The 24,129-nt window shown below is 38.5% G+C and overlaps 1 protein-coding gene and 1 pseudogene across 1 annotated transcript in view; one reads left to right on the top strand and one right to left on the bottom strand.

The window, feature by feature from the left end:
- Nucleotides 1–24,129, bottom strand: part of CNTNAP2 (contactin associated protein 2) — a 2,389,242-nt gene that overhangs the window by 2,126,278 nt on the left and 238,835 nt on the right. The gene's annotated exons all lie outside the window — the stretch shown is intronic.
- On the top strand, nucleotides 12,045–12,185 carry LOC127491958 (U2 spliceosomal RNA; annotated as a pseudogene).

The raw sequence follows: 24,129 nt of genomic DNA on the forward strand, positions 1-24,129 counted from the left end.
CTCTCTCTGAATTCTTTCTTTGGTCTTTTAGCCCCAAATTGATAAGAAAAATCACGATGCACATCTTGGTTTCATTGGAAGCGTCTTTCCAGATATTTTTGCTCAAGTGTTTGCTCTGATTGACAGACAAGGGAACAACAGTTTGCAGTGCGGAACCAGGGCGTCTCCTGTTTGCTGGTTGCTGGCTGCTGGTCGACATGGACAGAACCACAGGGCTCCAGGGCAAGGTGACTGCTTTGCTCTCCCACAAACACTACAGAATGACAATTTGGGGGGTGTTCAAAATACTTGATAAAATGGCATATTCATTGCTTTAAAGCTAAATTTATTTCATACTATCCTAGTAATTTCAAGCTTCTGTTAATGGTTTTGAATCTGAGCACAATATGATTGGAATTATTATAACTATCTTTGTAAAACAATGCATTTTAAAATTCACAAACATGAATATTTATGGTATATGGCATAATATTTTGATATGTGTATACATTGGGAGAGGCTAATCCAATGTAATTAACACACATATCACCTTGTATGTTTATCATTTCTTGTGTGTTGTGAGAACACATAAAATGTACTCTTAGCAATTTTTAAGTATGTATCATGCTGTTATTTACTATAGTCACAATGAGGTACAACGGATCTCTTGTATTTATTCCCATACTCACTACTGCATTGTTCACAGTAGCCAAGATATGGACTCAAACTAAAGTCCATCAACAGATGGGTGTATAAAGAAGAATGGTATGTAAACAACATGGCATACTTGTCAACTTGGGACAAAACGAAAATGGATCACTTGCAACCACATGGATGGACCTGGAGGACATGCTGTTAAGTGAACTATGCCAGGAACAGAAAGATAAACGCCATATGATCTCACTCACATGTGAAATCTGAAAAAGTCAGACTCAGAGAAGCGGACAGCAATTCTCCATTTGGTGGTGACCAAGGACGGGGGATTGTGAGATCCAGGAGACATTGTTCCAAGTAACAAAATTTAAGTCAGATAAAAATTACATCTTACGGTTCATTGAACATGTCCATTGAAGTTCCAAAAATATCCACTTACAAATTAATGGGGTTTGCTTTTACTTCACTGTGACAGAAGTCAGCAAACATTTTCTGTAAATAGCCAAAGAGTAAATGTTGGATTTTGTGGTCATGGAGCCATGTCATAACTACTCAGTCTTTGCCTGTAGCATGAAAATGGCTGGAGACGAAAGTAAACAAGTAAGTGGCTGAGCACCAATAAAACTTTATTTACAAATTGAGGAGGTTGTAAGGATTTGGCTCATGGGCAGTGATTTTCCCAGTCTTGCTCTAGGGAATGGCATTTGTCATGATAATCAAAATCAGTCTGTGTGCTTGGCATGACACTGAATTTGGATGGAAAAGTTCAGAACAGAGATAGAGAAAACTGTTAGTTGAAATGGACACTTAACTGCAAATATGGAAGACCCTTCGATATAAGGTCCTTTCTAGCTGCAATTTTCTCACCTACACGTGTTCCAAGTAATCATTACAAGTCCTTGAGAGAAATACAGGCTAGAAATAGAAAGAGGAGTCAAAGAGCCTTGGAAGTGATCTCATCCACCTTGCTACCTTTTGTGATGCTACCAAGACCTTAAAGGGCTAAATGTCAAATAGGAAAATAATCTGGAACTGTGATTCCTTGTCCGTTACTGTTTCTCCTCTCTCATCCAGACTGGTGATGCTGACAAAGATTTTTGTGGTTTGAATTAGAAATTAAAAACCTTAATGGAAGAGGAGACATCTTTGGGGGGGAAATAGAGTTATTAACCTCAAATATAAACAATATATTCTTTTGGAGAAGTACAGAAGTCTAGGAAAACTAGCAAATCTAATATTTAATTATTGTAACTATGACTCAGATTTTGTTATACAAATTTTCTATATCATTTGTAAATTGCATTGCTATGTCTGATATTTAAGACAAGACATTTAAAATGTCAATTAGTGAACTATTTTAATTTAACTTCTTGAATTACTTAATCACTTTCATATCCTGTGCTATATGGAGCCAACATTGCCAACTCCTAAATATTTCTAGCTTATTTTTAAAATTAAAATACTCAGTTGCTATTAAAATGCCATCAAAATTGGTTTTCTTCTTAAATGATTTGTTTTTAGGTGATTTCAAGTGACTTGTTTTGAACAATTGCCTTTAATCATGAATTATGAATGACAGTGTATTTGCCTCTCAAAACAACTGATACTTTTAGATGTTTAATACAGTATTTATTTGTGAAGAAAAAACTATGATTGCTTCAAAATTCAAGTGCGTTTCAAACAACTTTATGAAATGTACATAAAGGTCCAAAAGTAATGTTATATTGTGAAATATATCTTACTTATCATGGGTAAGGATATATAAAGAAAAATACAATGAAATTTATTATTATATCTGCAATGTCCTTGTTTAGGCACTGTTGCAAGTATTAAATGGAATAACCATATATTAATTATATTTTTGATACTCTACAAGGAAACTAAGTTCTGAAATTAAACAGACCGTATTCATTAGGTGTGCATTCAAATACAGATTGCCATATTGAACCTCTCTTACCTTAAATATATATTTCATCCTCAGTGAGATTTATAAAATCTTAAGTTCATCAACCTAACTTAAAGAGCTCTCAGAGACAGTTTCTCTAGTATTAAAGATGGTGCAGGGGATGGGTCATTTGCTTAGCCTCTAAGACTCTGCTTGGAATGTTCATAGCCCACATCAGGGCGCCTGGGTTTGAGTTCCAGTCCTGCTTCTGATTCCAGCTTCCTGCTAATGTACACCCTGGGAAGCAGGAGGTGATACCTCAGGTAGCTCAAGTACTTGGGTCCCTGTTGCCCCATGTGGGAGACATGGGTTTAATTCCCAGCTCCTGGTTTGGGCCTAGCCCAGTCTTGGACATTGCAGGCATTTGGGGAGAGGGAACTTTCTCTCTCTCTCTCTCTCTCTCTCTCTCTCATGTTACTCCTCTCTCTGTCCCACTGCCTCTCAAATCAATAAAAAGAAATAGAAAAAAAAGTTCAAATGTTGTTATATTGTGCACATATTTTTGTAGCTAGTTTCTTTTACTAAGTAACCCTTGGCTAGAGGAAAGAGATGTCTTATAAATATATATTTGTTAATAGTCTCTATGGAGTCCAACAGACTATTTTAATGACTAAGTTTGCTGAAAGTAATTAATAATGTTTCAGTTGTTTATCTTCTTGTGTCGAAGCTTTGTGTGACATTTTCGCTATAAATTTAATGCTCAGTGACTATGTGACGAAGTGTTCAATTACAGCCCTTTTCAAAGAAGTCACATGCTGCCTGAGATTCTGGAGGAAATGGTAATAAAGAATTATAAGGCAAATAAAATCTCTGCATTGGTGACTATACCAGCAGCTTACTTTAAGAGGTTCCTTTTATTGATTTGCTGCACCTGCTAAACTCAAATTATTTGTAATTTTCCCTTGAAGCAAAGCTTACATCATAGCCAAACACACCAAAATATTATGGTAGTATAGATAGCAATATACTGCAACAGAGTAGACTTAAAATGTCCAGTCTCCACTTAGGAGGGGTTTTCAAAAAGCTCTTAGAAAATACATAACATGAAAAAGCTATACATGTATTTCAGAAACATCTCCACCAAAATATATTACCTTTAAATCTATTATGACACAAATTTTTAGAGTATGCTCATTCTTATGTTTATTTTGATTTGGTAAAATAATATATCCATTCTGTTTATTATTTTACCATTTTTAAGTGTTTATATTTTTTACAAAAGCATCAAAAACAAAATCAGGTATTAAAATCAATTGCTTTGAACGTTTTGAAAAGAAATAACTTACTCTTTTTACTGATTCTTTACCATGAAAACCCTGGAAAGACGGCAAGTTTCCCCTGAGTTCACCGCTTCTCCTCTCTGTATCCTCTTCACACTTCCGATGCCCGGTGCCATCGGTACACATGCCACTCCTTCAGCACCCAACACAGGCCCGCTATTGATCACAACTATCATTTCATCATCCAACCCACGCTCAGTTAAGTCACCTATAAAAATTAAGATGTCACTTTGTGAGAGCTTTCTTCAAACCCCTCTGATCTGGGATATGACTTCAAAAACACACATCAGACTTTTTGAAAACGTTGGGAACATCCCTCCACGGTGCTCCATATTCTCTGCATATAGGACCATCAGCCTTCAGATCTGAAGATGCTATTCCCGAGCAATCTCAGCACCACTCTGGTTTTAAGGTAGCTTGTTCTAATACAAAAGGTTCTGCAACTTTGCAGCCCCGTGAGGACGTCGCACACCCCACCTGATATGACTGTGCTTCAGCCCATCCCAGAAGCTCCCATTACCCCCTTGGTAGCCTCCCTGCAGCTCTTCTTCAGACAAGGCCTTCTGATTGACACTCAGCTACATGAAATTTTTTCTGCATCTACATCCTGAGCTCTCAGCTCCTCATTCTATGCACTTTGCATAAGAAAGGTCCACTCTGTGACTGTATTACTTAGGAATCATTGATAGTGTTAGTAATCCTCCTTTATGTTCCAAAGAGACATAATTCACACACCTGTTTAGATGACTGGTTTTTGAGTGGATTGATACTTGCTTTCCTTCTCAAAAACATTTCTTTTTTAAGAAAACATAAAGAGGAATTTCCATAAAAATTGTCGATAAATAAAATGGCATTTTTTCAAGCGGTGTGCGACCAGTCCTATCTCGAGGTAACCACCATATGCCCTAAAAAGGATGATGGAGTTTAAAGATAGGTACCTGATAGATAATAGATAGAAAAGATAGACTGATGTTAGATATAGATGAGAGAGAGAGAGAGAGAGAGAGAGAGAGAGAGAGAGAGAGAGAGAAAGGCATGCTCTTTGGAGCATATCTGAATTAGGAAGCATTTTTTATGAATATTTAATTAAATATCCATTTAATTTTGATCCTCTGGCCTGCACCGTGACTCAGTCCTGTCATTGTCAGTGACAGGGATTACGATTTGCTCATTTAGGTTCATTCCAGGAGAGGCAGTGTGTTGAGTCAATGTTTGCTGTCAGTGAAGCCTAACAGAAACTGTCAAACACTCCCCAACTGCTCACTTCTTCTTGAACACTGTTTGCCCCTAGTTGCCATAGTGACAAGAAGAGGTTATTTGGGGATTTCCATCTTGAGTCAGATTGTACTGGCTCATATTCGGTCCTGGAAAAGTTAGACATTTTTACCCAGTGTGTGTAAATAAGATTTGCATATTCTAAGTTAAATGTTAAAATGATTTTGGTAATCAGATTAAATACCTCTTAGAAATCTGTCCAAACTATCTTGAATCTTTGTTTCCAACACACAATAAACAAATCTGATTTTTTTCCAAATAGCAAATTACTATTGTAATTAGTCTGCTTTGTTACGCATTCATTTTTATTAGTCATTTTCTCTCTACATGAGTAATTCTATCTTTAAATTCAGAGGTCATAAGACATCTAAAAGGAAAAGTCCCAGTCACATTACATTACACTGAAATCAAGGGAGGGACAGATGCTTGGCCTGGCAAACAAGTCCTGTGCAGGAAGGCCTGGGTTCTGGGTTCAAGTTTTACCACCAGCTCCGGATTCCCATTTCCTGCCAGTGCAGATCGTGGGAGGCAGCAGGTGATCACCCATGTGGAGGTCTGGGGTTCTCTGCACCAGACTTCAAGCTGGCTCAGTCCTGGCTTTTGTGGTAACTGGGGGAGTAAAACAGCGAATGGGGACACACACTTTCTCTCCTCTCTCCCTCTTAAAAAATTTTAAAAAAAGACAAAGAGTGATTACAGGCATTGTCTTCCTGAAAACTGAAATTTAATTGATCATTGCATAGAAAGGATTAATTTAGAAAACTCTGAGTCAACTTCGCTTAGTTTTTTTTTATACATGATTCTTCATGGAATTCTAATCACATAAGATTGTGTTTACACTTGGTTGTTCTGTTTGCTAGTTTAGAAAAAGCGTAGGATTCATATTGAGTCTAACTGACCAGCAGGGCAGGGCTATAGAAGGCTTCTGAGAGAACCACAATGTGCAACAGGTAGCCTCCAGGCCCTTAGATGAGCTTCTCAACCTCACGTGTCAGGCAGGGATGGTAGTCCCTGTATTTCCTCTGATTCCAAACATCTTGATGGAAGTCTCCAGCTGGCGTGGCTGGCTCGCATGCCCACCCCTGTGCTAAGGGATCAGGTGTATTCAGAAGAACGCGTACAAGTAATGAATGTATTTCCTTTAATGTGGAGGGTCATACATTTTCAGTGTAAAAATCTAGAATACACTTGTTCCTTTTGAAGGGATGCTGACATACTGATTAATAAGTTTCTATCTGGAAAGATGTATTACTTAATCACTGATAGAGAGCTAATTACAAATTATGGTAATATACAGGGCATGTTGACAGCTGCACTGGATCTAACGTGGACCATCGGGAAGACTTCCATGAGCTTTGAGATGAGGTAGGGAGGACGGATCCTGGGCAGCTGAGCAGAGAAGGTTGGAAGCGCAAGGTGAACTCCAGCTGAAGGTCACATAAGGACAGAACTTGACCGGCAGAGGACTTGAGAGAAGTTGGAGGGCCAGCATGATGTGGATGAGAAGAGAAAGAATGGCTAAGGGTGCCCAACAGAGCAGAGAAAATGAGGCCCTGATATAGTTATCTGAATTATCCTATATCAAAATTGCTGTACTAATACATAAGTACTGTATTGGAAATTAATTCATATGATAATGAATATCTACAGGTAATTATCGAATTTGAGCATTATTTTATGAATTTCATCACTTACAGTAATGAAAAGATTGTAAGTTTTGAATAATTCTGTGAGTACTTGGAATAAAATGTTAATGCGAATTGACCAAAGTCCCTAGACACACTGTTATTAAAAACTGTGAAATATATATAAAGTGAAAATCAGTAGTTTAGGTGTCAGTTAGAATTCATTAAAATCTCAAATTTTTCATTCAATTATGGCCAATTTCCATTAGAGACACAAGTATATAAAAGTGTGCTAATAAGCCTTTAATTGGATTGTACAATGGAATAATTATAAGAGGTAATTATAGTAATTTAAATAGACCAAAAGAAGAAAAATAAAATTATGTAATTGTAAACTGTAATTGTGGGATCCAAATCAGCTCTTTGTTTAAATTATTTAAATTCAAGGATTTGGAATCCCAAAGTGTTCAGAGTCATATAAAATATTGTGTGTGAGTTATTATTTAATTCTCCAAAGTTTTAAATAAAACTTTTGCATTTAGTCAGCAAATTCAATCATTTACCCCCTAACATGTCTCTACATTCTAAGAAGATTTTCAACTTTGGAAGGAACAATTGTCACAGGGCATTGCACTTATAGACATACCACATGGTATGGTAATTATTGACTTATTTCCCTCCTTTTAAAGATTTTTTATTTATTTGAATGTCGCAGTTACAGAGAGAGAAGGAGAGATCTTCCATCGGCTGGTTCACTCACTAGTCAGCAGCAATAGCCATGGCTGGGCCAGGCCAAAGCCAGGAGCCAGATGCCTTGTCATGGTCTCCCACAGAGGGGGCAGGAGCCTGAATACTTGGGCTATCTTCTTCATTTCCCAGGCCGTTAACAGGAATCTGAATCCTAAGTGCAACACCCGGGACATGAACCAGCACCCATGTGGGATGCCAGCATCGCAGACGGCAGCTTTTTCCACTGCTCCACAATGCTGGCCCCACTTTTTCCCCTGGTCTTGAGTAGATACAGGTATGATTTTGTAAATAATTACTTGTGTGGATATTTTATCTGTAGTATAAATTATTCTCATGTTTTGACATCTTCCCACAGAACCACAGGAAGGAAAAGGCTGTGTCTGATTCTGGTTAGAATCTCCTGAACCATGTAGGGGAGATTCTCTCTGACCCTTTTCATGTGAAGAGAAATGTGGACCTGAAAACTATTATGCAAAATTCAGATTGCAGCAATAGTTCAAATATTCAGGAAACAGCTGAAGCCCAGGGTTAGAGCCTGCATGTGGATGGTGCTATGCAGAAAACAGTGTCAATAAAATAGTAATTTCAAAGTTTATTGCAGAGACGAACAATACAAAATGAACACCAACTCATCTATTAAGGACATAAGTGCTATAACCGCCCAAAGTAAATTGTATAAAAAGGTCATTACATATAAACATATTTTATGGCAGATCTTTAATTCCTGAGGAAAATTCTCCTCTACCTATATTTATAATAGAAATACACATATATCAAACACTTAGTCGAAAATAAAACACATTTTCATACTTCAGATTTTATGCTTTTTGTACTCTAGTTGTAAATAGGAGAGCATATATTATCTAAATACCATCTTTATGATGTGACCAATTACAATGTGAAATATTCTTTTGGATAAAACAGTATTGGAGATGTAAATAGCTGGTAAATCATATGATTTTTCCAAATAACTTGATTTTCTTAGTAGAAAAAGGCCATATCTCAAAGAATTTGAAGGAATAGAAAAGAAGCCAGAAGAAAGCACTGAAATATAAAGCAGGTGCAGCTTACTCGTTAGGACAAATAGAATGTCATCAGGATCTAGCAGTCAGCATGCAAGCCATAAAGATAAGGCCGGAACACATACAACCATGTGCTTTTCTCCAGCATAAACTCCACTACAAGTGTGCAAAGAACAGAAGAACAGGGTCGCAAATAAATGTCTAATCAGAAAATGTTGTGCAAGAAAGAAAACATGAGGAGCATCTCCGCCTCCCGTCTGTCAAGTTCATTGACACACACCCTAGCTCTCCGTGTTTTTCTGTTTCTTCCTCATCTCATTTTTATTTTATTCTGTCACCAGCTGTGTTACTTGCTGGTTTCTGGTCACATCAACTGAAAACTGCGATGCTGATTTTTGGCCCCTTTCTGCCCTTCTGTCTTGGAAATATACCCCCCTCCCTTTTATTTTACAAAGTGATTTCTGGCTGCTATCTGAGCAGCAGGAGGCATGTACAGGAAACATTAGGGAAGTTATAGAATCAAGGAAACTGCAAAATGGTATTTTTCAAAGAAGTCCCAGAGGTGCAATGAAGTTTAAACTGTGCAGCTTGTTCTTCATCTATAACCTTTTTTCTGACTCCTTCAATGTTTTTGGAAGATTTTCTGGCATGTTTGTTTGTCAACAATTACTACCAGGCAATACCATGTCGCTGAAATTATTATAACAGATTTGGGTTAGTGATGGTATACTTTTAGTTCAAATAGGAGTCTCAGCTGAAAAGAATTTACTTGGGGCTGGCACTGTGGCATAGTGGGTAAAGCATCTGCCTGAAGTGCCAGCATCCCATATGGGCGCCGTTCGAGCCCCGGCTGCTCCACTTCCGATCTCGCTCTCTGCTATGGCTTGGGAAGGCAGTATAAGATGGCCCAAGTGCTTGGGCCCCTGAACCCATGAATGAGACCTAGAAGAAGCTCCTGGCTCCTGGCTTTGGATCAGCTCAGCTCTGGCTGTTGCAGCCATCTGGGGAGTGAACCAGCAGATGGAAGACCTCTCTCTCTCTCTCTCTCTCTGCTCAGCCTCTCTGTAACTCTGCCTTTCAAATAAATGAATACATCTTTAAAAAATAAAAAGAATTTACTTGTCCTCCCTTGTAAGAGAGACATTCCTTATTAATCAATTTTCAGACCATTCCTGCAATGATGTTCAGATTGCAGGACCTAAAAGGTCCAAAATCTTCAGCCCTTGGAACCCAACTCGTTTCTCTATGCTCTCTTAGGCTTCCTTCCTTCCTTCCTTCCTTCCTTCCTTCCTTCCTTCCTTCCTTCCTTCCTTCCTTCCTTTCAACAGGCAGAGTTAGATAGTGAGAGAGAGACAGAGAGAGGTCTTCCTTTTCCATTGGTTCACCCCCCAAATGGCTGCCACCGAAGCCAGGAGTTTCCTCCTGGTCTCCCATGCGGGTGCAGGGCCCAAGAACTTGGGTCATCCTCCACTGCCTTCCTGGGCCACAGCAGAGACCTGGCCTGGAAGAGGAGCAACCGGGACATAATCCGGCGCCCTGACTGGGACTAGAACCCGGGTGCAAGCGCGGCAGGTGGAGGATTAGCCTAGTGAGCCGCAGCGCAGGCTGCTCTCTTAGGGTTTCTAAGGACACAATCAAGAGACTAATTGTTAAAGCTGATGCTACCCACATGTGATGCTGACATTGCTTACTAATTATTCAACAGCACTCTGTATGTCTTATGTGGACTTTAATTTTCAGCTATTTTGCAAAAATGGAAATTAAGTCCTTCCTGGAAATCCACCCTATTAATCCTCACACTGAGTTGAACTGTGTGCTATGTGACACCCTTACATCCCGCTTTGTTAGCTGACAAGAAATAATTACAAGAGCCGTGATTTGGTGCAGTGGTGAAGGTGCCATTTGGATGCCCATATTCCCTACCTGAGTGCCTTGGCTGAAGACCCTGCTCTGCTCCCGATCGCAGCTTCCTGCTAAGGATCAAGTGATCGGGTCCTTGCTACTCATGTGAGGGTCTCCGATCCCAGCTTCCTGCTAGGGATCAAGTGATCGGGTCCTTGCCACTCATGTGAGGGACTCCCATTGCAGCTTCCTGCTAGGGATCAAGTGATCGGGTCCTTGCCACTCATGTGAGGGACTGGGATTGAGTTCTTGGATCCTTCCTTCTGCCTGACCAAGCCTCAGCTACTGGGGCATTTGTGGACTCAACCAGGGGATAGGAGATCTCTAGGTTGCTGTCTCTGTCTCTCTGCCTTTCAAGTGAATGAAAACTAAAACAAAGAAACTGAAACGTGAGTAATCTTTGAGTATTTTTGCATTAGATTCTCATGTCTGTCCACTTATAGTAAGAACAAGGAGTGAGAATACCTGCCAGGGGAGGAAAAGGTCATTTTGGAGAAGAATGGCCAGAGTTTATTGACCCTCAACTTCCTCCTTATTCATATCTTTACTAGAATATTTTCTTTTTAGTTTTTTAAAGCTTTATTTATTTATATGAAAGTCAGATTTACACAGAGAGAGAAGGAGAGGTAGACAGAAAGAGGTCTTCCATCTGATGGTTCACTCCCCAGATGGCCGCAATGACCAGAGCTGCCTGATCTGAAGCCAGGAGCCAGGAGCTTCTTCCAGGTCTCCCACGTGGGTGCAGGGGCCCAAGGACTTGGGCCATCTTCTACTACTTTCCCAGGCCATAGCAGAGAGCTGGATCAGAAGTGGAGCAGCCGGGTCTTGAACCAGCCCCCATATGGGATGCCAGCACTGGAAGCGGTGTCTTTACCCACTACACCACAGCGCTGGCCCCATTTACTAGAATATTTTCTTCTCTAACTTCTGAAGATACCAGATTTTCTTTCTAGAGACTTCAGTGACTAATTGCAGATTCCTTTCAGGAACCATAACTATCCCAGTGTAGATAAAAATGAAAGAGAGCTTTTCTCCCAGATTTGGACCAGTTCTTCTCTTCCCGTTTCTCCTGTGATGCAGTGGGTCACTTCAACATTCTTAGAAAGCTGACACGAGTGTCATAAGCCATGAACCCAAGTGTGGGACAGGCACTTGACCAGTGAAGATCCTCTAGTCCCACAATATAGTGCCAGGGTTCAAGTTCCTGTCCCATTTCCTGATTCCAGCTTCTTGCCAATGTACATCCTGGGAGGCAGTGTCGTTAGTGCCAGTACCTGTTACCCACATATTGAGGTTTTGGCTCCCAGCCCCAGACTTCAGGTGGCCTAGACATTCAGGGAGTGAATCAGCAGATGGGAGAAGTCTCTCTCTCTCTCCGTCTCTCTCTCTCTCTTCACCCTCAACTATATAGATAAATAAATCAAAACCAAATAAATCAATAAAGTGGTAAAATAAAACAATTGTGGTACTTCCAAAATGTATTTTTCTTCTTAGTTAATTTGAAGTTGCAATAATAAAATCAGGATGAAAATGTATTCTGTCATGCAAAAGTAACTTCTAGTGACCAAATGAGTAAGAACATGTATATTTAATAGAAAAAAAAGTAAACTTTATTGCTTCTCGGCCTTTTGGCTAAGATCAAGTGTAAAAAGTAAACTTCAACGGAATTCTACTTGTATGTGTAACAAAGAGAGAAAATAGAAATGCCCATTTTTTGTTAAATAACAATTCAAGTATTTTAAGAAAACCCTTTTTTAAAATATTTTAATTCTTAAAAATTGTTAATTTTCTGGCCGGTGCCATGGCTCAATAGGCTAATCCTCCGCCTTGCGGCGCCGGCATACCGGGTTCTAGTCCCGGTCGGGGTGCCGGATTCTGTCCTGGTTACCCCTCTTCCAGGCCAGCTCTCTGCTGTGGCCAGGGAGTGCAGTGGAGGATGGCCCAAGTGCTTGGGCCCTGCACCCCATGGGAGACCAGGAGAAGCACCTGGCTCCTGCCTTCGGATCAGCGCGGTGCGCCGGCCGCAGCGGCCATCGGAGGGTGAACCAACGGCAAGGGAAGACCTTTCTTTCTGTCTCTCTCTCTCTGACTGTCCACTCTGCCTGTCAAAAAAATTATTAATTTTCAGATTTGCTCTTCTCAGGCTGGTCCCTTAGTTTAAAAGGCCAAATAGATATTTTTATTAAAGTAATCACGATTGATTACTCGTAGAGAGTTCCCAAGTTTTCCTTTGGGGGACACACTTCAATGTTCAGAGAATACAAATGAATTTAGATGCATATTTTCTTCACTCCAGAGATAAGAGATAGTTCCACAAGCTATTTATCAAAGCAGTGTGTAGCCTCATGATTTTAGATTAAGAAGAGATGTCTTGGGGCGGCGCCACAGCTCACTAGGCTAATTCTCTGCCTGAGGCGCCTGCGCTGCGGGTTCTAGTCCTGGGCAGGGTGCCGGATTCTGTCCTGGTTGATCCTCTTCCAGTCCAGCTCTCTGCTGTGGCCCAGGAGTGCAGTGGAGAATGGCCCAAGTACTTGGGCCCTGCACCCCATGGGAGACCAGGATAAGCACTTGGCTCCTGGCTTCGGATCAGCGTGGTATGCCAGTCGCAGAGGCCATTGTGGGGTAAACCAACGGAAAAGGAAGACCTTTCTCTCTGTCTCTCTCTCTCTCTCACTGTCCACTCTGCCTGTCAAAAAAATAAATTAAAAAAGAAAAAAGAAGAGATGCCTTGACACATAAAGAATGAATAGGACAGTCAATAAAACAGTATGTTGGAAATTATTTTTGCAAATATGTACATATATAAAATTGATATTAACACATTTTAAAAATGCACTAGGATTCTGCTATGTAAAAATAGTGTGAACATTTTGGCATACAAAATTAATCTTGTCTCATACTACTCCACTAAATATCTTAGATATTCCAATTGTTCCGCAGAATTGTTGTATTTCTCCTCCAGGGTTTGTGTTTTTAAACAATAGATTCTTTCTATTTATAAATTGGCAACTAATGCAATGTACACTGATCATGAATGCTAAAGAGGAAGGGAGTGTATTTTCAGATGTTTTGCAAATATTCATCTCATAGACACTGAAGGAACTAGAAACATATGATGTGTAGATAATCAGAATGTCAAATAATTCTAATTTCAGAGTTCAGTCCTTAGCAATAACTTCCTTCCTCATCATCTCTCACAATTGTTTTCGCAAGTAGCATCTGAAACTTGCAGTTGAACCTGACCCGCTCTGTGGCCCTGTTGCGTTCATTGACCTTACTGTTTCAGGTTTTTATCCATTAAAATAGCAAACAACCCTCTGAATGACATCTAGGTAGCAGGAATGACAAGAGATCAACAGAATCCTCATGAATGACATGCACCTACAGTATGTGAAATGCCCAAGGGTCCAGGCTGTCATGGCTAAATGTTGTAAATGTTGTCTCCAGGAAATGTGTTTATGTAAATCTGCAAAAGATCTGCAAAAGGTGCAGGAAGTCAAGGCCTCCACTAGGATAGCGGAAATGTGAACATCAAATGGGGAAATGGATCTAGAATCAATTTAATGTTTTATTAAAATCATCAGGTTTAAAAGTTTCAGGCAGAAGGAAGCCACTCAGCAGTGAATTTCTAGTAGTTGCCAATCCATTCATACTAATAGCAAAATGAGATAATTTAAGTCAAATAAATGTTCATGGAAGAACATAACAAATTTTGAGAAATGATACTACTTTAATCAAAAAGATGCAATAAATTTATAAACTTTCAAAAAGCATATTGCTGTGTTTCTTAGACAATAATTGGACATTTTCTTTTTTTTTAATTTAGTAAATATAAATTTCCAAAGTACAGTTTATGGATTACAATGGCTTCCCCCCAATAACGTCCCTCCCACCCGCAACCCTTCCATCTCCCGCTAACCTCTCTCATTCCATTCACATCAAGATTCATTTTCAATTATCTTTATATACAGAAGATCGATTTAGTTTATATTAAGTAAAGATTTCATCAGTTTGCACCCACACAGAAACACAAAGTGTAAAATACTGTCTCAGTACTAGTTATAGCATTACTTCACATTGGACAACACACTAAGGACAGATCCCACATGAGAAGTAAGCACACAGTGACTCCTGTTGTTGACTTAACAATTTGACACTCTTGTTTATGGCATTAGTAATCTCCTTAGGCTCTAGTCATGAGTTGCCAAGGCCATGGAAGCCCCCTGAGTTCGCCAACCTCGATCTTATTCTGACAGGGTCATAGTCAAAGTGGAAGTTCTCTCCTCCCTCCAGAGAAAGGCACCTCCTTCTTTGATGATCCCGTTTTTAATAATTGGACATTTTCTTATTTATAAATATACCATTATATTGAAAGGATTATTGTCATAACTTAAAATTAAGTGAATAAATAGCTTTATTTTTTATTTCATACCAATGAATTCATTGCCAAACAAGTGTTTAAATAACAAAATGTTTTTTCACCAGTACTGATCTGAAAGGCTTATATTTTATGGACTATTTATATTTGACATCCTCCAAAGCCAAGAGAACTCAATAAAAAGGGATAATTTCCAAAATTTAGTAATTTTTAAAATTACACTAAGCCTACACATCATAGAGTAGCATGGCTTTTATCACAGCAACTCTACAAAATATTTTAAGTGATTTTATTGTTCGCAAAGAAAAATAAATCATTTTCTGATAATTGCTTAATCCAGTAGTACCTTTGATAGTGCTTTATAATCCAAAACTGGAGCTAATGATTGGGAATAGTAATTAAAATTAAAATGGCTCATTAGAAAACAACAACAAACCTGTTTTTATGTTCAATATTTTATTTTAAAATGCCATGTAATAAAATTGAAAATTTCATTTTATGAACCTTGAAAAATAAATACACAAGTTATGGAAATTATTGAAATATTAAAATTAAAATTAATCTTTTTCCTAAAAGAATATAAATTTCCTGAAGTATTTCTGGAAAGTCTAACACGTAAACTGACTAGAGAATATTAATTTCCTGGACATCTGAGCAGCAGACATAGCATTTAAGAAATTATCTATCAAATTGAAAATGAATCTTGATGTGAATGGAAGGGGAGAGGGAGTGGGAGAGGGGAGGGTTGTGGGTGGGAGGGACGGTGTCGGGGGGAAGCCATTGTAATCCATGAGTCGTACTTTGGAAATTTATATTCATTAAATAAAAGTTAAAAAAAGAAGAAATTATCTATCAGGTGTCAGGGCAGGTATTGAAGGAGAGAGTTGATGATAGTGAGTATAAACCATGTGCTAGGTTATTCAGGAATAAGAGATTCACTTCAACCTTAAGACAATACTGTATGTGATAATTTTCTCTAATTTACCAACCAAGTCAACTTAAAATCTTCTAGGAGGATTAATTTATTAATGTTCTCTAAACTTATCTTTCTGGGACACTCTCTTTGTTGTTTGCTTGTTGATACATCTATATATCTGTCTATATATTTATTTATTCAAATTATAATTATTTACATTGAACAAGCCTTTTTTCTCAGTTCCTGACTTGACCTGGTCTTGCCTTGACTATTCAAGGCATTTGTGGAGTGCATCTCTCTTTCTCTTTTGCTCACTCTTGCTCTCACTCTCTCGCTTCCTATTTTTCCCTTTCGTTCCCCCTGCTTACCAATTATATAATTTCTAAAAGTATCTAGCACATAAATACACTGTGTGAAATAACCATATTAAATTTTCTGTGTATAGAGCACACTGAACAATCCCTGACATTATAGTAGACAACATTTTTATTATTGGTTGAGAGATGAGACATAAACATAAAAAGTATACTAAATAACCTTTGAGTGTGAATACACTTAGTTTACCTCCTTCAACTACTCATTCACTTAACATCTCATGAAAGTATATACGAACCAAGAGATGCATTATGTGTAAACAGTAATAAGAAATAAATCATTCCATCACAGATTTCATAGTCCCCAGAAAGGACTCTATAACTGTTTATGAAATACAGAAATTAGTCTTGTACTCTGGATTGGAGATTTAAGGGTACATTCGGATTCTTCTCTACAGTCCCATCCAGTTGCTGACTCACAGGCACTGTCTAATCTTCCATATATATATATATATATTGACAGGGAGAGTAGACAGTGAGAGAGAGAGACAGAGAGAAAGGTCTTCCTTTGCCGTTGGTTCACCCTCCAATGGCCGCCGCGGCCGGCGTGCTGTGGCCGGCGCACCGCGCTGATCCGATGGCAGGAGCCAGGTGCTTCTCCTGGTCTCCCATGGGGTGCAGAGGCCAAGCACTTGGGCCATCCTCCACTACACTCCCTGGCCACAGCAGAGAGCTGGCCTGGAAGAGGGGCAACCGGGACAGAATCCGGCGCCCCGACCGGGACTAGAACCCGGTGTGCCGGCGCAGCAAGGCGGAGGATTAGCCTAGTGAATCGCGGAGCCGGTTTTCTTCCGTATATTTTTGAAGTCTTGTATAACATTTTTAAAAACTAACAATTGGTTAACTGCCTACCCTCCAGCTCTTCTATATTTCATGACTATTTCCATAGCAATCTCTGCTTTAGTCAGGTAACCCAGATGCAATTTCAGATAAACTTATCTACACCTAGCTAATCTAAGAAATGCCATACAAGTGCCCACAGCAATCCATATACAGTATTACCCCTGGCCCTAAATCTCATTTCTCCAAACACAGATTGCCATGGGTCAGCCAAAATGGCTCAGACACATATGTGAACTCCTTTGAATAAAGTAACAATAAACAAGCTTTGAAATCATCTGAAAAAAAGTCACTGACAGACAAGTGTGTAACAGAATAACCATAAATTGTGTTACTTTGTGAACAAATATGACATTAAAACTAAGCCTCTGAATGTCCATACACTTTTATACAAAAAGTACAAACTAAGCGCATCTACACTCAAATTTAAACTGGTTTTCATTGCTCTATCTTTAAGTGTCCATATTTTATTTGATGAATTTTCATGTAATAATCATCCAGGAATAATAAATTTCTTTTCTATATGGCTAACTGGAAAAAGCAAAACAATCAAAACAATAAAAATATTAATTGATAGGTGCTGCCTGTCAGCCACAGCTATGCAAAATACTTCTGAACTATCAAGAGATAACAGACCAAACTCATGAGGCTCTTGTTTGGGACTTTCAGCTCCAGTGGAAGACCTAGCCCTTCTCTGGTAGATTGTGTCAGGAAGCTTCCTTAGAGAACTCCCAAAATAAATACTTACACTGTTTTCAGTCTATGCTAGCAAATCAGGCACAGAAAAGTATAATGGTCAACCATGATTTACCCCCAGTGGTTAGTTCTATTCTCTACTTGAAAAACTTTACAAAGAAAGACACGGTCAAGGCTATTCTGTTTGCTTCTCCACGTCTCTGATGCCAAAGAAAAATCTCCCCGAATCAGACAGATTTATTTATTTATTTTGCTACTCTAAATAGGGCTGAGGTGTCTATTCTGCTATACTTAACACTACTTTGGAAGTAAAATCTGAGTAAGTCATGATGTGCCCAGGTAGGAAGGATGAAGAACTTTGCCACCAGAAAAATACTTCCACAGAAAGACCATATACTGAACTGGCATATTGGACAGAAATCACTGTGTGAAAAAATTCTATTACCTATATTTATATATACATAGTGCTAACAGTTAGAAGATAATAGCAAAGGACAGCATGTTCTTCTTCTTTAACTGAAACTTCATCATTTGGATATCTGGAAAGTGAGCCCAATAGCTCACTTGTTTGTTATTTTCTTCAACAAAACCCAAAATATTTTGCAAAACTCTGCGTGCGTGCAAATGATGACTCAACATTCACTTTCTTTAAACAAAAAAAAAAAAAATTGAAGGTGATTATAAATATTAGCCTGAGACAATTCTCCAAAGTCATTGCATGAAGACACAAACAGCTTCTCCCAAACCTAATTGCTTCCAAATCTTTCATTCTTCAGGAGTTATGATCAGCATTTCAAACAACACTTTTTTTTTGTCCGTGTTAAGAAACAAATCTCAAATCAGGGTGAACAGCAAGGATATGACTATTACTGTGTGATGTTCTGAGCTTCATCGAGTAAGAAAAATACTAATCAGAGGTCCCACTAGCCAGAATAAGCACACAGCATTATCCACGTTGACAAAAATCCCTAACATTTTCTCCCTGGTCTGGTTTTGATTGCACTAGATCAGGAGTAATTTCTTCATGAAATAAAGAAACAAGAAGAAAACAGATAAGTTTAGTAATTGGATTATTTGTCCTACCAAAATGATCCTTACTGGTAATACTTGCGTTATCTTCCAATGTCTACCAATCTGGGACAAGAGAAGAAACAAAAGAAAGAAAAAAAGACTCAAACCATGAAAAGCTTCTGGAATTGGGGGAAGGGTGCAATTCTGAGCTTGCTTCTCAGTCACCTAGAGGAGGAACAGCTGACCAGGCTACTGGAGGAACAGGATTCTGGAGGTGTGCTATTTTCTCCTTCCTTTCTTCTGGATAGAGTACGTCCTGCTATAACCAGGTCTCTAAGTGCAGATGCTCTGAGAGCAAAACCAGGGAAGTCAAAAGCCCAGAGACCCCCCTTTAAGGAAGTGAGAAACACACCGGGTTTACCCACTTCTTATCTACCCAGAGATCAAGGACTGGTGCATTGCAGCTGAGGAATGTCCTCTGAAATTCTGATTTCCCAAAACAGACACAGATGAAGGGAACCTGGACTTCAGTTTGTCTTGAAAGGTGGTTGTGTGTTCTGGTTCTTCTTTTCTTTCTTTCTTTCTTTCTTTTTTTAAATTAAAAGTTAAGATTTATTCAACTAGTCAAAGTGAAGACTTAAACCCAAACAACCAGCTAGTTGTCCAAATTGACTTATTCCTGAAGCCTGACTTTGGCTATAGCTTTTACTTTTCTTACGGAGTGCATACATGCATTGGACCAGGTCTGAACAATACAGATTTATGTGTGGTTATCAGTCACATTGAAAATAAGAGAACTCATTAATAATTTAAGAATATCTGGCAATAGCTAACAGACTTGATTACCGATGAAAGAGGCACATGACATTCCCGCAATCTTTCCCACATAGGTTGTCATATATTTGAAGGGTTAAAGCTCCCTTGTTTTGGAAGTACAGTAGATGTTTGCTTGGCTGCAAGTGAGTGAGGTCCATTAAATGTTCATATTGCCCAGGATACACCATCTTCATCGCTCAGAGAGCATCTTGGCTGCCGTAGGTCTCTGCAGGCACTATTTAATTCTACAGATATATGTTTAGAGGAGTTAAACTTCTGGCTAATATTATATTTTAAATTTAATTTAGTATCAGTCACTACTATTACATGGGATCAAAACTATTAATGTTGATCACGTATAGCTCAATTTTTCTGAATTTTTTTGAAAGGGGAACTAATTTTTTTCTGGTGCCTATAGTTTCTGCACCTTTGACTCATTCAATATCTACTTAGTGAGTTCTTGAAGGCAAACATGGATTTCATCTGGTCTTCCCACTTTTCTAAACCTGACACAATAGTCCATGAAGGAAAAATGTCAACACACTCAGTTCAGAAAATAGCATTCTCCATGTTATATGCTATGAATCTGATCACTCTCAAAAATACTTTATGAATCTTCTGAAAATTTGAAATAAATAGTGATGCCATGAAAATAAAGAAAATGTGAAAATGAGACAATTACGAGTACTAAAATGTTAACATAAAAAACTGGATGTGAAATTACTCTGCATTATAGTTCAACTTTAGCCAATAGCTATGTAATTAAAATGCTATGAGCATTGAATATTTATTTAACCCAAACCCTTGATAGATTATATGACAGGAGAAAGAGGGGAGAGGAAGGATAAGAGTATGTTGGGGAATGGGATTGCTGAAGAAGATAGAGCTGAGTGAAAGCCATTGCCCCAGGAAGCAGGACGAAGGCCATAGAGAAGGATGAGGCCAGACTTTGCTAGCATTTACTGTAAGCCTGGTTGTAATATCTGATTTTTGAACTACCCGCATGTGAGATAGTGATAAAAATAAAAATTCAATAAAAACACATTATTATGTCATTTACTACCTGGAAAGTGGTTTGTTTTTTTCTTGTCTATCTTTTAAACAACTTACTATGGAAACCTCATCCTGGGAAATGAAGTGAAGCTCATTGTGATAAACATTTTAGTAAACGAGATTTTTGCACCAGAAAAAAGGACCCAATTTTAACTCTTACATGAGAGATACCTGGTGGCGCTGAAACACTAAGGGATCAGTGAACAGTGGAAGTCCTGCCCTTTGGCTCGCAGCCAAGAGGAAGGCAGAAAAACAAGAACATTGCCAAGTGTGTACTTGGAGCACAGGAGAGGAGGCCTAATGAATCTTATCTAACTTGAACTAGAAAAGAGATTACTCAACTTGAGTTTAAATTGTATTTTTTTTTAAGATTTTGAACCAGTTGCACTTAATCATGATGCCTTATGTGAATTAACTTTTTGCCCAAGTTATAAAAACACTTTCATAAATGTTACTTTAGTGGTAATATGTTCTCTGGATTTTTGTGTTTTTTTTTCAATAGGTTTTTTTTATTTTTTTATTTTTTTTTATTTTTTTGACAGGGAGAGTGGACAGTGAGAGAGAGAGAGAGAGAGAAAGGTCTTCCTTTGCCGTTGGTTCACCCTCCAATGGCCGCTACGGCTGGTGCACTGTGGCCTGCGCACTGCGCTGATCCGATGGCAGGAGCCAGGTGCTTCTCCTGGTCTCCCATGGGGTGCAGGGCCCAAGCACTTGGGCCATCCTCCACTGCACTCCCTGGCCACAGAAGAGAGCTGGCCTGGAAGGGGGGCAACCAGGACAGAATCCGGCGCCCCGACCGGGACTAGAACCCGGTGTGCTGACGCCGCTAGGTGGAGGATTAGCCTATTGAGCCGCGGCACTGGCCTTAAATAGTTTTAAAACCAATATCAAACCAACTGAATTTCCTGGGGGCAGGACTAGCCAGCCATTTGATTCTCTGCAGGTGGAAATATTATAAACAACTTTAACCCTTAGGCAACCTCTTAAGATATCCCTAGTCTGGATGAGCAGGAAGATTGCAAGCCATTAACTTATGAATACTTTCTATTTGTGTAATTAAAGAATTTTAGAACTGAAGAAAACCAGAAGATAGAAAAATGGAATATCAAGATTTTCACATAATGTAAGGGTATATAGCAAAGTCTATCAATGACAAATTGAGTTCAGCTTAAAAACTATATACTTAGCCACTTCCGTTGACAGTGTCTGGTCCAGGGACCGCGTCAGGAAGGGCTTATTTATTCACCAACCTTGCGGAAGGTCAAATATAATTCTGGCTTTCTGCAAACACCAGTGCTAAAACAGTGAACCAAATAATCACACTTCCTTTGTCCCATGCTTATTCTGGTAATCAGGCAAATACATAAACTATTATTATGTGATGAAATTATTGCAGGAAAGTAAACTGTTTATTGAAAAGAGACTAACACAATCCAGGAACCAAAGAGACTTTTAGAGAAAGCAAACTACTGGACAAAAAGGCATTGTCATTGTTCTTAAATCCATTGCTTGACTGATGAATTAATGAAGATCTTGTATAATGTCATAACCTACAATTCCATTACAATTATTTATTATCTTTGATGACTAAGAAAAAAGCTAAAAGCGCCAAAATCTTACAGATTGGTTTAAGCTCCTCATTTCATGACACGCTGAATGTCTTCGCTGCTTGATTAAATATTTCAAGCTAGAAGCCTTGTGCTACACTGAACTTTCTGTTTCAATAAGCAGAAATAATTTCTGTACAGTGATAGTTCTAACAATGTGAGTGGATTTAGAATGCAATAACTTTGCTAATTATTCTGAGAAGAGGAGCACAAAATTAACTTTACATATCATATTTGCATTGTCATGTTCTTTGATATATTTCATAGCGTATTTTTCTGGAGAAGTTCAATGACTTTCAGAGACTTGTTTCTTCCTTTCTCAATGGGAGACAGAGGTTCCTGCAAGCCTTGCTTTGGCTCATCTGTGCTTGCCATCTGAGAGTGAGCCAATGCTTTATATCAAGGCATAGATGCTTCTTTCCATTACAACTAATCAGCAAGCTGAAGGGAAACTGTCCGTTCTTGAAGAAATAAGTAACCTAATCAATTGATATTAATTATGCTAACCAAAAGCTTTCTAGGGTCAACACATAATGAAATTCATGGATTATGACTCTGCATATGATCATTCATCCCAGAAAAATACCTTCATCTTCCTAGTGCCTGGGGTGGACCATAAGAAATGAAAACATGGCCACTTTATAAATGGCATATTGCATATTTATCCAGAATGTCCAGGGTCAGACTTAGCAAAGGCAATGAAAACTGTTAGAAACAAATAAGTGAACAAAATAAGAGAAAATAATAAACATTCAAATTTAACTTCTTATCACTAAACAAGAAAATCTACAATAAATATAAAGATTAAAACTGGCAATTTGCTAGATCAGGTTCATTTAATTCATACTCAAAAATGAACCTGAATTATTTGTCTAAGGAATAGTATCCTATAATACAGAAAATACGGGAAATTTAGAAATCAGGTAACTGAATTATTAAACAAGAAATACCCCAATGTAGAAAAGAGGGCCAAATAATTTGTATAAAAATGTAGCTAAGAAACAACTACCTGATTCTTACTTTGAGGATCCTTCCTTTGTCATATTGCTTGTTGAATACTGCAAGTAAAACCACATTGAAAAGTTACATGGCTATAGAAATCTAGTTTATGATTTTTTATTAATTGGATTAGTACTGATGTCTTCCTTAAAATTGTCATGCTTGTGCAGCAGAAGATTTTACATTTCACCATGAAGTACATGAACCTATGAACATTTTAGACCCATTCTCATTGTTTCCATGATGCCACTTTATCTCTGGGTTCAATGAAAATACCAGCTAAGCCACATGCCTTTGTAGCTACAGTGGGATTTCAATAGAATAAAAACTAGGAAATTATCCGTGAATGAGAATATAATTTTAAACTTCAAAATTGTATGTAGTTTCTTCAAATCATGACCTATGCCTTGCTACAAATATCTCAATTTTTTTTCTTCTGAGTCAGTGTCGTTGCAGACTCTGTCTTCCTATCACTCAAGGGAGGATGATTCCAAAGGCATCTAAATACTGTTCACCTCATGGATGAGGACCGCCAACTTTACTTGTTTAGGAAGAGCCTTATATGGAGATTCCATTGTCCCTCGTTTCAGCCAGGTTTCCATTAGTATAATGGCATACATACGGGAGGCTAACTTTATCAAGAAAAGAGATTGTCTGGCTAACCGTTTTTGAGGTTCAAGTTCCAAACAGCATGGCACAGGCTCACTTGGGGACACTGGTTGGCTGCATTGCTTTACACCTCCTCACGAAGCCAGCAGGATTCAACAGTTGCTCTCCACCCCAATAACTAATCTAAATCCAGTCACTTTCCGAGGCCCCACCTCTAAACACTGAATTCTGCTTCTTGATACCATTAACATGATATATTAATATCAAGACTTTGGAGGTTAAACTCTTCTATAAGTTCTGGGGTGAGTGGGTGGCAAATCATATTTAAGCCACAGCACCCACTCTGGCTTATCAGATGAATTATTTTGTTCACAGAACTCCATTAATTTCCAACATCA

The sequence above is a fragment of the Oryctolagus cuniculus genome, chromosome 3 (genome assembly GCF_964237555.1).
Source record: "Oryctolagus cuniculus chromosome 3, mOryCun1.1, whole genome shotgun sequence".
Classification (NCBI taxonomy): Eukaryota; Metazoa; Chordata; class Mammalia; order Lagomorpha; family Leporidae; genus Oryctolagus; species Oryctolagus cuniculus.